Below are 15,652 nucleotides of genomic sequence, written 5' to 3' on the forward strand. Positions count from 1 at the left end.
GGATCCGCGTGCCCTGGGCCCGGGCCCCTGAGCACCGGAGAGACCAGAGGGCATGAGGCAAGCCAGTTGGCCATCTTTCCCAGGAACCTCCCCGACTCAGGACGCAGGCTGAGTTTGGGGGCCAAGGAGGCCCCCCAGGGCCTTCTGCTGGAGGCACTGGACTGGGGTTGGGAAAGCCTGAAGGAGAGACCACCTGGGAGCCTGACCTCACCTGAAGGGTTCGGGGTCCAAGGCGGGCGTGGAGTGTGGCCGTGTTTCTGATGCCGCCAGGAGAAGCCCTGGGGCAGACTCCATGCTTCTTGCCTACTGTACAGCAGCCTCTGACGGTGTCTGGTAGAACTGGCACTGCACTTTGCTTGCTTCCTGTGAGCGCAGGCGGACAGGAACCCTCCAAGCATGTGCATGTGAGGCTCACATGGGTGCCCAGGCCGCCACTTGTCCCTGCTTCCAAAACCTCCCCTTGCAGACCTCTTCTTTAAAGGCAGAATGGGTTGCCCTCTCCTCCCCTGCCGCTGCCTTCCTGATGCAGATTGGCAGTGATAAGCTGCTTTACTCCCCAGATCCACGCATGGGCAGGAATAAGCCCAAGGCTGCATAAACAGGGTCTTTCAGGAGCCCACAGCCTGAGGGTTTTCCTCTGATCCTAACCTTATACACCACTGCCCTTTCAACCAGGGAGACAAATTAAGGCTGTCGGCTGGCCTTCAGACCGGCAGACTCTGCCCTGGGTGTCTGGGCAGCCTGTTTGAATGAGCCTGGAGTTACTGAAGGACAGGCAGATTCCAGAGTATCACATTCAAGCTAAAACCATTCAGGGCTTTGAGGCCAAGGCCACAGCACCTGCAGGGCTCAGAGGGGAAACTGAGGCTCACCTTGGCGCCTCCCAGATACAGCCAAGATGCAGAGCTGGGATAAAGATGTGGCTCTTGTCACTTGCTAATTGATTGCTCTTTCCCCCTGCTTTAGGCGAGTTTCTTGAGAATGAGGACTGGGTCACATTTCATGTCCATGCCCCATGCCCAATGCAAGATGCTTGAGAGATGAATGAATGAATGAATGAATGAAGGCTGTATCTGCTTAGACCCGGTTGCCATTTTTTTGGCTTTAAAGATGGAGCAACACCCTTCTGGTTTTTCTCGAGGTCTCTGGGCCAGTGGTTGTCTGGGTCATATTGGCCACAGCATGTCCTTTGTTTTGTTCTCAAATCTTGTCCCATTAAGTCCTGTAATCTGATTGCAGGGAGGTCCTGGCCAATGGTGACATTGAGTTCTGAGTTCCTCTTAGTGGTTTTTTAATTTTGCCTGTGAAGTGGCGGGAAAAAGTTTTGTGGGGAGACCTCAGAGCAACAGAACTGCTTCTTTTTATCCCATGGCGGCCAATGGGTGTTTTTGCTTTGCTTTTCAAAGTAGCTGTAAGAAAAAAAAAAAAAAAAAGTAGCTGTGAGAGCTTTATCTCAGTGAAAGCCGGCTGTAAACGCCTGCCAATTTTGTAGTTTCTGTGCTGTGTGTACCCTGGAGGGATGGTCACTCGTGTCTGTATGCATGGTGAACCCTGTCGTGATCCTGTGCGAGAGCCTCTTACTTTGGGGGTGGGGGGATGGGGAATGAGTGGAATTTATAGTTGATGAAGAATCTTGTCAACCCAGCCCTTCTTGGACTTAATGCAGGTGTTTTCTTTTTATGGCAGTCAGAAGGATGTGTATGTGTTTGTGTGAATGTACATGCGCACATGCATGCCCTACCTAATTTCTCATTCCTCCTCTGGGCTTCCAGAGAAGAAAGCACCACTGTCCTCAGTTGTCCCGGAGCTAAGATTTCCAGGCTTAAACTTGAGGGAGAGTCACCCAGCATCTACCATAAATATCCCAAAGGTGATTGGTCTGTGGCTGAGTGGTGTGAAGACATGGAGGCGAGCCCAGCCCGTGCCAGCTTCTTGGACAGCTCAGGCGAAGCTCCGGCCAAGAGCCTTCCGTCAGAAGAAGAGTGTGTGTTCAGGAGACTGAGTGAATAGTACATTAGGAGAGGAAGGGATGGCCTGTTGGTGTTTGCTTTGGCTGCACGTGTCCATGTACAACTTGAATGGGAGGACTTGTGCTTTGATTTCTACTGTTTTATGCTTTGGGGTTAATGAAAGAAGTCCATGTATATAAAAGACATGCATTCTTTTTTAACCGAGAAACTATTTCTCTTCTTTTTTAAAATATAATTTTATTTATTTGTTTTGTGGCTGTGCTGGCTCTTCACTGCTGTGAGGGCTTCTTTCTAGTTGCGGCGAGCAGGGGCCCCTCTTTTCGGTGCACGGGCTTCTCATTGTGGTGACTTCTCTTGTTGTGGAGCAGGGGCTCCAGGGCACTCGGGCTTCAGTAGTTGTGGCATGTGGGCTCACTAGTTGCGATTCCTGGACCCTAGAGCACAGGCTGAGTAGTTGTGGTGCACGGGCTTAGTGGCTCTGCAGCATGTGGGATCTTCCTGGAACAGGGGTCGAAACTGTGTGTCTCTGCCATTGACAGGTGGATTCTTCATCACTGAGCCACCAGGGAAGCCCCAGGACATGCATTCTTGTTTGTAAAAAAAATTCAAGTTGAGGGAAAACAGGGTCTCTCCCCTCGCTCATTTTATTCCCCTTCTCGATAGTACCACTATCATCAGATTATCTTTGTAAGAAGACTTTTATAGAGATACACATCATGGATGTGTATTTAGACATAGTAATATATACTTACACGTATTGAACTATACTATGTCTAAACAGCCTGCAGTTTGCTTTTCAATTCACAGATACCATTTGAAAATGTTTCCATATCTGTCACATTTTCACTGCTGCATAGTATTTCTTTGAATACTGTACACTTACCTGTTTCTCCACTGACTGATAATTTTCTCATACATACCTTTCTGTGTATGTGGATCACCACTTCCACTGGGTGCATTTCTAGAAGAGAAACCTCTAGACCAGAAGGTCTGTCCGTTTTGAATTTGGTCACAGCCTAATGACCTTTCTGAAGATCAAGAGCATTTATAATTCCATCCAGAGTATGAAACTACTCACTCCCCCACATTTCTGCCATTATTGGTGATGACCAGTGTATTAGCATCTTGAATAATTTTGGCGGGTTAATCTGATGCGTGTAATTTACATTTCTCAGGTTGCTGATGGGGTTGCACCCGTTTTGAAACTGGTGTCAGTTTCCAGAGCTCAGGGTTTGCAGACCTGGGCGTGCCCTTTGCTTGCTGGGGACCTCAGGCCAGGTACTTCACCTCTGAGCCAGGGGTTGTGTCTTCAGCTCTGAGGCAGGAATCAGATCTAGTTTGCCTCCTGTCAAGATGATGAAGTGCAAAGGCGATGACATGTGTGTAACCCTGGATGTACCCGTTTTCCCATTTGAAGGTTATCACACTCATGTAAGCTGTTGTGGTGTTTTTCCTTCCTACAGATAAGGAAACTGAGGCATACAAAGCCCAGAGACATGTCAGGGTTCACACAGCTCATGGCAGTTATGGTCAGGAATCCTGACCACAAATCTGGGTCTACACTTCAATAGGGGAATAGGAAGGAATGCAGAAGTCTTTTATCCAGTGGATTTCTGGGCAGAGATTATAGAGAAAGATCTTTATATATTTGGGCACAGAAAAGCAAAGCGGACGAACATGTGACTAATTGAAAAAAGCCATAAGGTTCTTTGTGTTAAAAAAAAAAACACTCAATGAAATTCTGTATTTTTACTAGATTTCTATCAGTGCTTGTAAAAGCACCGAAAAAGGTGTGGAAGGGTGCACCAGACTGACAAAAGTGGTTACTCAGGGAACTGGGGGTGTGGTGGGGGGAAACATGCTTTATCTGTGAAGTTCATACTTTTTTTTTTAATAATTAATTAATTATTAATTTGTCTGCTCCAGGTCTTAATTTTGGCCCATGGGATCTTTTTTTTTTTCAGTTGCAGCATGCAGAGCTTTTTTAGTTTCGGCATGCAAACTCTTAGTTGTGGCTTGTGGGATCTAGTTCTCTGACCAGGGATTGAATCTGGGTTTTCTGCACTGGGAGTGTGGAGTCTTAGCCACAAACCCCCAGACTTTTTCTTTTTAAACAAGGAGAATATATTCATGTATTATGTGTTTAGTTAAAGGTTAGTTATGAATCCATAGCTTTCCCCCAAAGAATGGCCAGATGAGTTCAATACAGAGTGTGGGAGGCTCACAGCTGAGGGGACCTGTGGATGGAGCTCCCTGGGAGAGGCCTTGAGGGAGAAGAAGACTCATTTCTTCTCCTTTCTCCCCGCCAGTGGGGAGGGTTGGATGAGAGGTATTCAGACTGAACACATTTAGGAGTGTAATCAAGGATGACTACGTGCCAGGCATCTTGGTAAATGTCAATCATCTCAATTAGTCCTGGGAGAATTCTGGGACACACCTCTCATTGTCATCGTCTACAGTTAGGGAAACAAAAGCTTAAGAGAGTAATTTGCTGGGGTGTGTGTGTGTGTGTGTGTGTAAATAGTCTGAGGCAAATCCCAGGAGGACAGGCATGCTTGTATCCATAGCCTCGAATGGAGCCTGGCATGCGTGGCCCTCTCTGTATGGACCAGGAACCCTGGGCTAGGTCTCTGGGCATGTATTCCCAAATTACTGGCTGTCTCTGGTCCACCAGGGGAGGTCCTGCTGGGCCAAGGGGAAGGGGCTTATCTGCTGGGCCACTGCGTGTAGTGATGGACCTGGTAGCCTTCTCCACGGCCGGGGGTGGGGGAAGTGGGAAACCGAATCTCTCTTTTGTAAAAAAAGATTTTATTTGTTTTGGCTGTGCCGGGTCTTAGTTGAAGCATGTGAAATCTTTAGTTGTGGCATGTGGGATCTAGTTCTCTGACCAGGGATCGAACCTGGGCCCCCTGCATTGGGAACTCAGACTGTAAGCCACTGGACTACCAGGGAAGCTCCTTCTCTGCCATCTTTAAAGTTTTATAGTTGGAATCAGCCTTGGGTGCTTTATCCACTCATTTTTCCAGCTGCCAAATTCTTCCCTCACCTGTGTCCCCAGCTCAATAAATGACACCTCCATTTGTTCCCTCAAGCACAAACCTTGGGTTATCCTGGATGCCTTTTGTGGTATCCTTGTATCTGCTCCATCAGCAAAATCTATTAGGATTACCTTCAAAACATATTTGCATTCTGACACCTTGTCAATATCTTTGCCACTCTGGCCTTCTCCATTCACCACTTGGACTGATGCTGTAGTCTCATCTCTGGTCTCCATAGACAACCTGATCACGTGTCCTCTCTGCTCACAGCCCTTTAAGGTATCCCCATTTCACTCTGAGTGAATACCAAGGTCAGTGTGGTGACCTCCCTGCCATGATCCAGCTCCTGTTGCCTCTTTCACTGCACCCCCTGCCTTGGCCCCTCTGCTCACCTGCCACAGTGTCCAGTCTTCAGTGTCCTTGAGCCCACTGAGCCTGGTTCCACCAAACTCTCTGGCTTCCTTTCCCCACCGCTCTGAAGGCTCGCCCCCCAGATATCTGCATAGCTCACCTCTCACATCCCTAAAAGCCACCCCCCACTTATGTTACATGTTGATTTGTGCATTTTCTTTCTCCCTCGTGGGCAGGAGTGGGGGCTCTCCTGTCACTCTCTCTGTAGTGACCCCAGGACCAGATCAGCGCTTGGGTTCACAATGGGATGGTGGGATGAACAGACCCTGAGCGCTTTGAGGTTGGGCTCTTCCTTGGCCTTTTCCCACCCCCACTCTCAGCCTCCCTATTTTTACCCCCTCTCCCTCTGCAAGGGCCACCCAAGGAACCTTTAGGACACCATGCTGTGTCCCAGTTGCTTCTCACCAAGGCGTAAGTGCTCAGTCGTGTGTGACTCTTGGTGGCCCCATGGACTGTAGCCCACCAGGCTCCTCTGTCCATAGGAATTTTCCAGCAAGAATGCTGGAGCCAGTTGCTGTTTCGTCCTTCAGGGGATCTTCTTGACCCAGGGATTAAACCCACATCTCCTGTGTCACCTGCACTGACAGGTGATTTCTTTACCACGGAATCACCTGGAAGCCATCAGTTGCTTTTCGCCCTCTGGCAGATTTCTTTCTTGTGTCAGTTCAGAGGTGGGGGTTGGGGAGAGATAACGATCATAGACACTGATTAAGCACCAGATACCCTTCTAGGTGTTTAACTTGCAGTCATTCGCTTCATTTAGTATCTAAATAGCTTCCTCATTTTTTATTGAGGGCAATGGAAGCACAGAGCCGAAAAGACACTTGCCGCAGGCTGCACCGCAGCAGCGGCAGCCCCAGATTCTAGCTGGGTGGGCTGCTGCCTGTGGCCCCTCTTCCCCACTCTCCGTATCCCTCAGAGCTCAACTTGGTGTTTGGAGGCAGGGCAAACCCTTCCCCTGCTCTGCTTGGGTCTCTGCTTGGGTCCACCGTCCCTTGTCCTTTTCCTGCACAGTGGGGCGGTGGGGTCCTTCCCAGGCTTTTTTCCTGATCATCACCTCCCTCAAACTGTGAGTGCAGGGTGCCTCCCGACGCCTTCCCTCCATGGCTGTCCGATAGGCCTGGGTGGGCTCTAGAATCACCAATGCCAAGGGAAGCTGCCTGTGGTCCCAGCGATTCTCAGGGTGGCCCTGCTGTCCTGCAGGGTCTGCTTGGCCAGCTCTGTTCCCTGTCCCCTGTCTGGGGCTCCAGAAAGCCCCAGGGGTCGTGTCTCAGAGGGTGTCAAAGTGTTGAGGGCTGACTGCATCTGGCTGCCTCTGGCCATGGAGGATAAGGCTGTAGACTTGACCTGTGGCCGCAGATCGCAGGGGATGCACTCCCTTCTCAGGGGGCAGTGGGGTCGCAGGTGTGTTCCAATTTTGTTGTGTTTTTCTTCCTCTTTCCTGCCTGGGGCTTCCTACCCCTCTGGTGTGTGAGAGGGCGGCTTCCACTACTCCAGAGCCAGGGCTGAAAAACATGGGCTATTTTTAGTTTCCCTGAGTGTCAGTTATTTTTGTTTCCCTCTTTGCTTCTCATGGATTTGCTTCACCAGTGTGTGTGTTTGAGAGTGTGCTGCATATACATGTTGATGTATGTATACGCGTGTTGGTAGTACACGTATGACACATGAACATGTGTTGGCACGCACCCACGCACACTTGTGTGTGACCATATGCTGAAGCATGCACACATTCATGTTGTGTGTTGGCATGGGGGCACAGTGTCTTTGTGATAGCATATGTATGTATGCTCATGAACACATGTGTACACACACATTGACATGTGCCCACACTTGGTTCTTGGCACACGTGGGTTCACACGTATTATTGTTATCCATGTGTATATGCGTGGGTTCACATGTGTGTCGGCACATGCTGGGCGTATAGTTACACATGTGGACACCTATGGTAACACGTGTTCCAAGCGTGTTGGGGTGTGTATACACACACGTGGCCATGTGTCGTATTGCAGTCTGGCTTTCTGGAGGCCTGGCCCGGGGCTGTGTTCAGTGCACCTAAAGAAAGAAAGAAAGAAAGAAAAAGTGAAGTCGCTTAGTCGTGACTGACTCTTGTGACCCCGTGGACTGTAGCCTGCCAGGCTCCTCGTCTTTGGAATTTTCCAGGGAAGGGTACTGGAGTGGATTGCCATTTCCTTCTCCAGGGGATCTCAGGAGGGCTTCCCTGGAGGCTCAGATGGTAAAGAGTCTGCCTGCAGTGTGGGAGACCTGGGTTCAGTGTGCCTGGCTTTTCCCATTTCATGACATGTTCCCCAAGCCTTCCTAGGATGACTCATACTTGCCAGGCCTTCTCTCTGTGACCCATGTGGTTAGCTAGAATTTAGAGAAGCTTGGCTATCTGGAATCATCCTGTTATGACTTCAACATGTAGCAAACGGGATGGAAGTGCGTGGATGTCAAGGACTTCCTTGTTGAAGATTTTCATTTTCCCTTGGGCAGTTTTATTCTGCTGGAACCTGGGCCCAGGCACGTCTGCTCCATCAGTGACTGTGGATCTTGGTGCCTGGAAGCATGATCCTATGTGCTTGGTCAGCAGCAGAGAGGCCCCTGGGCAGAGAGGCCCCCCCAAGGCAGGTTTCAGCCACAAGGCTGACTTCTCTGGCTCATCATCTTAGAATTAGAGAATTTGGTTACGAGAGCATCTACTCCCCTTCCCCCCACCCCTCTTCTGTGCCATAGAGATCCAGCAGCTTTGTCCCCATAAACACATTTAAAGTGCAAAGAATTCAACTCTAGGTAGGACTCAGCCAAAAAAAAAAAAAAGGAGAAGTTCTTTTATGTACCTCATCTCCTACCCGCTGGTTCAGATGTGACCTTGGCCTCCACTGGCCCTTGGAGGGGCCATGGGAGCTGAAATGCAAAGAGAAACAAAAACCAACACCAAAAAGCTCATTCTTGGCTTTGGGGCTCTCTGGGGCCCTGGAGCTGGCGAATTACAGCCTGTCCAGGGGTGCCTGGGACCCACATTTGAAGCTCAGAGTCATTCTGCTCAGAACCTCCCTGAATCCAGAGGTCCGGGCCCCTGGTGACCCTGGGCACAGCTGGCTTCATTGTCTGGCTTCCTTCCCCCACCTCCACCCCATCGTTTCCTCCTGTGCCCCGATTTATTGCTTCGTGCTGGGTAGGAGGAAGGAATAGGAGTGGCCCAACCTGTGCTTGCTTCCTGGCATTTGGGGTGAAGTTCCTTCCACCTTTTCTGGAAGCTGCTAGAAGGACTCTCCAGACGCTTTGATGTGTGGTCTCTTGGGCTGCTCTTGAACTCAGATGATGGTGTCTCCTTATCTCCCTGACCGCTGGCCATTGGCACGTCCCTGCACTAAAGCCTTTCCTGGCTGAGGTCACACGATCTCACACGTCTAATGCCATCTTTGTCTGGGCCCCTCCCAAATTTATATCCTAGGCCCAGGCCTTTCCCCTTGAACTCCAGCCTTGAGCATCCAGTGGCCAGCTCTGTATCTCAGCCCGGGTGTTCAAAGGCAAGTCATGCTTACTCTAGCCAGTGCTTGACTTCGCATCACTGCCCCTGCCCCAGAACTTCATTCCTCCCACCACGTTCCCATCTCAGGCCATCGCTTCTCCATCTGCCAGCTCCCCCGGCCGAAAGCCTTGGAGTCAGCCTTGATTCTCTCACTTCCCACGTGGGACCTTTTGTTTTTGGCCTCATCTTCAAAATATATGCAGAGAGACCTCCCTGGTGGTCTAGTGGCTAAGACTCCACGCTGTCAATGCAGGGGGCCCGGGTTTGATCCCTGGTCAGAGAGCTAGATCCCACAGGGCGCAACTTTTAAAGTTCACATTCCAGGACAAAAGATCCCTCATGCTGCAATTAAGAGATTTCGCATGCTACAACTTAGAAAAAAAAAAGGTCCCTCATGCCCCAATGAAGATCAAAGATCCCCTGTGCCCTAGTTAAGATGTGGAACAGCTAAATAAATAAACAGATAAACGTAAGATACTAAATAACCCGAAAAACACAAAAGTAAAAATGTACCCAGAATCCAGCTTCTCTCCACACCCAGGGCCACCACCCTGGTCCAAGGCACCATCAAGTTTCACCTGGATTCCTGCACATCTCCGTGTCCACCTTTGCTCCCTGGCTAGGTTTTTCAGCACAGCAGCCAAAGGGATCCCATGAAATCTGCAATCAGAGCATCAGCCTCTTCTGCTTAAATAAAGCCCGGCAGTGGGCCCACACCATCCCCTCCGAGTCAAGGTGAGGCCTTATGTTGGCCCTTGAGGCCCGTACCATCCGAACCTCACCCCTTTCTGTCCTCCCCTTCAGCTTGACCTTGCACCCGGCCCTGCTGGCTGTTCCTCAGACTAACTGGCACATCAGCCTTATTGAGTTCTTCCCTTTGCCCACAGCTCTTTCCCTGATGTGACGTGTGCGTGATTCTCTCTCCTGCCTCCTTTAGGCCTTTGTTCGGATCTCACTTTCTCATGAATGTCTTTCTTTTTTTTTTTTTTTGGTCTCACTGTGCAGCATGCGGGACCTTACTTCCCCTACCAGGGATCGAACCTGTGCCCCTTGTAGTGCAAGTGTGGATTCTTAACCATGGGGCCACCAGGGAAGTCCTTCTCTTTTTGAATATTGCAAGTTTTCTTCCCTTTCCCCGGTGCTACGAACTTTCCTTACCCTGCTGTTTTTCTTCTGTTGCCCCATCATCCGCTGAGATACTGCAGAATTCACCTTTGTATCCTGTTTATTGCTTATTGTCTGTTTCTCTCCATGAGAGTGTCAGGCCCATGAGGGCAGGGACCTTGGGTTTTGTTCATTGCTGTGTCCCAAGCACTTGGAACGATGCCTAGCACATAGTGGTAGGTTCTCGAATAGTTACTGAATGGATGTTTAGAAAACGAGAGTGGTTTCACAGGGAGGTACGTGACCAGTGGCAAGTTGTCACCCTCTATGGTGACGTGGGGGGCTCCCCTCCCCCTGTGTGGCTCCACTCCACATGAAGCTGTCCTATCTCTCACCTACTACAGGAGCTCCCTCTCCGGGCCGTCTGCTCCTACTCACGCCACTCTTGTCCATTTTCCCTGCCACAGTAGAATGTTCTTTATTGTTTGTCTTCTTCTTTGGGATTATTTTTGATATTTCTTTCTTTCTTTGGCTGTACCTCACAGCCTGCGGAACTTCCTTGACTAGGGATTGAACCTACACTCCTGGAAGTGGAAGCATGTTGTCTTAACCACTAGACCACCAGGGAAGCCCAGCTGCACTTATGTATGTACGTACTTTATCTGTTTCTGGCTGTACTGGGTCCTCATTGCGAGGGTTGTCTCTAGTTGCAGGGAGCGGGGGCTGCTCTCTAGCTGCGGTGTTGCAGCGTACCAGCTTCTCATTGAGGTGGCTTCTCTTGTTGTGGGGCTTGGGCTCTAGGGCTCATGGGCTTCAGTAGTTGTGGCCCACAGGCTTAGTTGCCATGTGGCATGTGGAATCTTCCCAGACCAGGGATTGAACCCACGATCCCTGCATTGGCAGGTGGATTCTTATTCATTGGACCACCAGGGAAGTCCCCCTATGCTCTTAAAAATAATGTAAATTGCATCATTTCACAATACTGATTAAAACCTTCTTGGGTGTGGTATGAAACCCATTTGCTCCTCATGGCCTGTGAGCCCCTTTCCTGCATCCACTCCCTGCACTTCTGTCTGTTGTAGCCTCACAGACTTTTCTTCTTGTTGTTTTTTGTTTTTGGTTACGCCACGCAGCTTGCAGGATCTTAGTTCCCCGACCAGGGATCGAACCTGGGTCCTAGGCAGTGAAAGCATGGAGTCCTAACCACTGGACAACCAAAGAATTCGCCTCATGAGCTTTTCTTTTCCTCCCATGCACAGATGTTCTTTCCTGCCTCAGAGCCTTTGCACAGACTGTTCCTTCTCCCCAGAAGCCTTTTTCCTCCTGACTTTTATGCTGGATTCTTTTCATTTTTAAGCTCAAATGGTACTCTTGATGATTACCCCTCTCCTCCCCCACTCCCCACCCTATGAACCTACCCTATCTGTGTTATAAGCATTCCATGTTATTATCTTCTAACCTGTCACCATTCTGGAATGATACTGTTCACTTGGTTGAGGTTCCCCGGGACAGGGGCCTCGTCTGTCTTGTTCATGACTGTATCCCATGGTTGGGAACCCTGGTCTAGGGCAGAGACCTGGCTGGGAAGGGACCTTAGGCCGAGCCAGTGAGAGGAGTCCAATCGGGATCTTCAAATTCATGGATTTGGAAGGCAGACTCTTTGGCTTCAATGCTGGCTCTTCCCCTCCTTCCCGTCCTATCTCCCGCACCAGAGAGGACCTGGGAGCCTGGTCTTTGTGGTGTGTTCATGGATTCAGGACCTGAATCTCAACAAGTCCTGCTTGTATTCCAGAGATATCTCTCTGACTCCAGTGACTGGGTGTTTTTCCTGGCTGAGCGTTGGTGTCTTCTGATTGATCCCTCCTCTGCCCCAATTCGAAGGGACATCGGTTTATGAAAGTTGTCACTGGGGCCATCTGGGGGTGGTAGGTTAAAAAACAGCACCTGTCTTGGCCCAGGGGCCCAGGGAGGTGTGGAGGCTGGCCTGGAGCCACCTCACTCTGCCTCCCAGAGGGAGAAGGGATCCTCCTGCTGGCATCTTGGCTTCAGCTGGGTGGCTTGGATTGGGGGAGGGGTGGTATTTCCCTCCCACTGCATTGAGGCCCTGGGTCATCATTAAAGTGGAATTGTTTATGTTTCTTGTCCTCGTGGGCAGAAATGGCCCACGTGAGGCTGGAGTTGGGAGACCCAGGTCCAGTTTGCTGGTGATATGTACTTCCTCTGTACATATAGGATCTCATGTCGTCTCAACCATGCAAAATCATTTACCTGCACTCAATAAACCACAAGTCAACTGGGTCAGTATTGGCCTGGAGGGTGCAGAGAGGCGGTGGGGAGGGAGCTTCCTGTGGCCCTGTTGTTTCTCCTGTGGGTCCTGTAAGGGATCCAGCCTGAATGCAATCCAAGAGTTAAACATTCATTTTTAAACCTAGGGCTCAGATGGCCACCTGCGCCACATGGGGGAGAAACTGGTTGCTTTTAATTTCCCCATGAGTCTCCAAAGGGAACTTTATGGAGGGACCTTCAGAGGTAATTAGAGAATTTTCCCAGTGGCCGGGTAAAGTTGTAGTATGAAGGCTCATGGGCTCTGATTGGCAGGGCTTGTCTCATATGCTTATCCCTGAGCCAATCACTGTAGCTTGAGAAATGGACTGCTCTGATTGGTCAACCTTGGATTAGATGCCCGTCCTTGGAGTTGGAGAAGGAGGCCTTTTTCCCCCCTAAAGCAGGGAGACTGAGGTGGGGTGGGTGGTGCCCTAAAGGAAAAGGGTGGGAAGGACTGTTAGGAGAAGGAGGAAAGGGTGACAGGCAGCAGAAATGGTTGATGGATGCTTTTCTCCAGAATAGCTTTCTCACTTCATCTCATTGCCTCCCACTGCCTCTGCCTATTGTAGTGTTAGAGATTATTTTCTTTGTCTCTACCTTGGACTGCTTGAGAGGGTGGTAACTAACTGATCAGCTAATTGTTTCTGTCAGGGAATGTTTCATAAACTCAGATTGTTAGATCTGGCACTCAGTTCCATCTTTTATTCTTTGAGGAAACAAAAACCCAGAGGGAGCTAGGATTTAAGTCAGGCCAGAGAGCAAATTAGGAGTGAGCACTGTCAGGGAAGACTGTTGTCAAGTGGGGAGGGAAAGTGGGTGATCAGATGGGCTGGGGGAGCAGGGCTTGGGAGAAGCCCAGTGGTTGTGAAACCAAGTCATGAGCTAATGTTTTTCAGGTAGAAAGTTCCCAGGGTCCTGGTCTGTATGCCTGCCCACCCACCTCCTGGAAGCAGGATTGGGAGGAGGTGTTTGTTGTAAACTGGGAGAAGTGTCAGGGCTGGGGTGTGCCAAAGTGCAGGCTTTGTCTTTCCCGGGTGGGAGCCAACCTTGGTGTGCACTGGAGGGGGTGGCGTGGAAGAGAGATAAGCGAAGTTTCTCACCTTCATCAGAACTTGCCCAGGTACAGATGCAGAGGAGTTGACCGGGAATCATTGTAGCTAGCAGGTATATTCTGTGAACCAGCACACCTGTCATCAACAGTCCCCCGGATGAACTCCTGACAACCTTGTTGATCCTTGTCCCACACCCTAGGACATACCCTTCTTCACCTAGGACAGTGAGGAGGTCGGTGTGGGAGTGACCCACCTGGACAGCCAGGGTCTCTGGGAGCATCCCCTTGCACACAGAGAGTGCCCTGTGTGCCCGAGTGAGAACCTTCCACCTGAATGAGAAGCATGGGACAGACTGGAACAGGGGGAGCTGGCAGGCAGTGTTGACATGTCATCATCAAGGTCAGGCATGGCTTCTCAAACCCCCAGGATTCTCTCTAGGGTCTGGCCAGAGTTTTGGCATCCAGGAGCTAGGTGGACCCAAGAGCGTAGACTTCGGAGCCAGGCAGCCTGGGTTCAAATCCTGGTTCTGCCCTTTCTTAGCTGTATGTCTTTGGACAAGTGACTTAACCTCTCTGTGCCTTATTTCCTCCTCCGTAAAATGGAATTAATGAAAGTATCTCCTATACAGGGCTCTTATGAAGATGGGGTGTGGGCACGTGTGACGTGCTTAGAACGTGGGCCCAGCCTTTTTGGCACCAGGGACTGGTTTTGTGGAAGACATTTTTTCCAGGGACCCAGGTGTAAGGGGGATAGTTTTGAGATGATTCAATGCATCACGTTTATTGTGCACTTTATTTCTGTTTTTCTTACATCAGCTCCACCTCAGATCATCTGGCATTAGATCTTGAAGGTTGGGGACCCCTGACTTAGAATAACAGCTTGGCAAGTGTCACCTGAGTTTTTTCTCTTGTCATCATATTAACCTTATACACACATCCATTGTAGGATTAGTTAGTTGGTCACTTTACCGAAATGGGACTGCACTATGCCCACTTTCCAGCATCTTGCTTTTCTGACTCCATCTCTTCTCTGAATTTTCCCCAGGCACCTGGGTAGCTCTCAGTGGGTATCTAGATGACTGAACATCCCACGGTTGTACCAGCCATTCCCATGAGCAGTAGTGTTCTTTTCCCACCCTGATGTTTCAGTTTGAAAACTTTTGTTTTGGGAAAGTTGTGAACACAGTGCAGTGAATTTCTGTAAGCCTTCTCTCGAGCTCCACTGATGCTGACAATTTGTAGCATTTGCACTCTCTGTCTCTCGTGGCCAAACCATCTGGGAGTTGCTTGTGAACGTGATGACATCTCACTCTGGAGCACTGCAGCGTGCGTGTCTTAGGACAGAAATATTTTTTTTTGTAACCGCCAGTCACCGTCACACTCAGGAAAGCTTGTGTTGGTTTGCTTCTTTGATCTCATGCTCAGATGACATTCAGAGTCTCTTACTGTGCCAAGAGCACTATTACAACAATTTTTTGTCTTTATTGTTTGAATCATGTCCTGTGTCTGGTTGCCTTGTTTCTTTCTCCTCCTCTAATCCAGACTAGTCCTCCAGCCCTGTTCTTTTTACTGAACCCTTCACAACACTAGTGTTTATAAAGGGATAGGCCAGTGTTTTGGCAGGATGCCCTTCAATTTGGATTTGTCTCTTTCTGCATGAACGCACGTTTTCTTCTGACAGATTCCTACACAAAAGTCTCCTTGTTTGAGTCAGATGGGAGTAGAGCCCTCCTGGCTGAGTTGGGATGGATATCGGGACTTTCCTCTCTCACCCCCAGCTTGGCAGCCAGCCCCCTCCTGCAGCCAGCCTGGGCCCCCCCGGGTGAGTTTGAATCGCCCCACGGACTGGAAGCGGAGAAGGCAATGGCACCCCTCTCCAGCACTCTTGCCTGGAAAATCCCATGGACGGAGGAGCCTGGTGGGCCACAGTCCATGGGGTCGCGAAGAGTCAGACACGACTGAGCGACTTCACTTTCACTTTTCACTTTCATGCACTGGAGAAGGAAATGGCAACCCAATCCAGTGTTCTTGCCTGGAGAATCCCAGGGACGGGGGAGCCTCATGGGCTGCTGTCTATGGGGTCGCACAGAGTCGGACACGACTGAAGCGACTTAACGGCTTAGCAGTTGGACTGGAAGAAGCCCCTGATTCCATCTGGCCTTGGCTCTTTCAGCTGTTCCTCCATCTGCTTCCTAATTTCCTTAGCTCTGATTCCTTGCCC

At 50.0% G+C, this 15,652-nt stretch overlaps 1 protein-coding gene across 2 annotated transcripts in view; it reads left to right on the top strand.

The window, feature by feature from the left end:
* The window catches only part of SCARB1 (scavenger receptor class B member 1), a 93,228-nt gene that overhangs the window by 485 nt on the left and 77,091 nt on the right, over positions 1-15,652 (top strand).

Source organism: Bos taurus, chromosome 17 (genome assembly GCF_002263795.3).
Source record: "Bos taurus isolate L1 Dominette 01449 registration number 42190680 breed Hereford chromosome 17, ARS-UCD2.0, whole genome shotgun sequence".
Classification (NCBI taxonomy): domain Eukaryota; kingdom Metazoa; phylum Chordata; class Mammalia; order Artiodactyla; family Bovidae; genus Bos; species Bos taurus.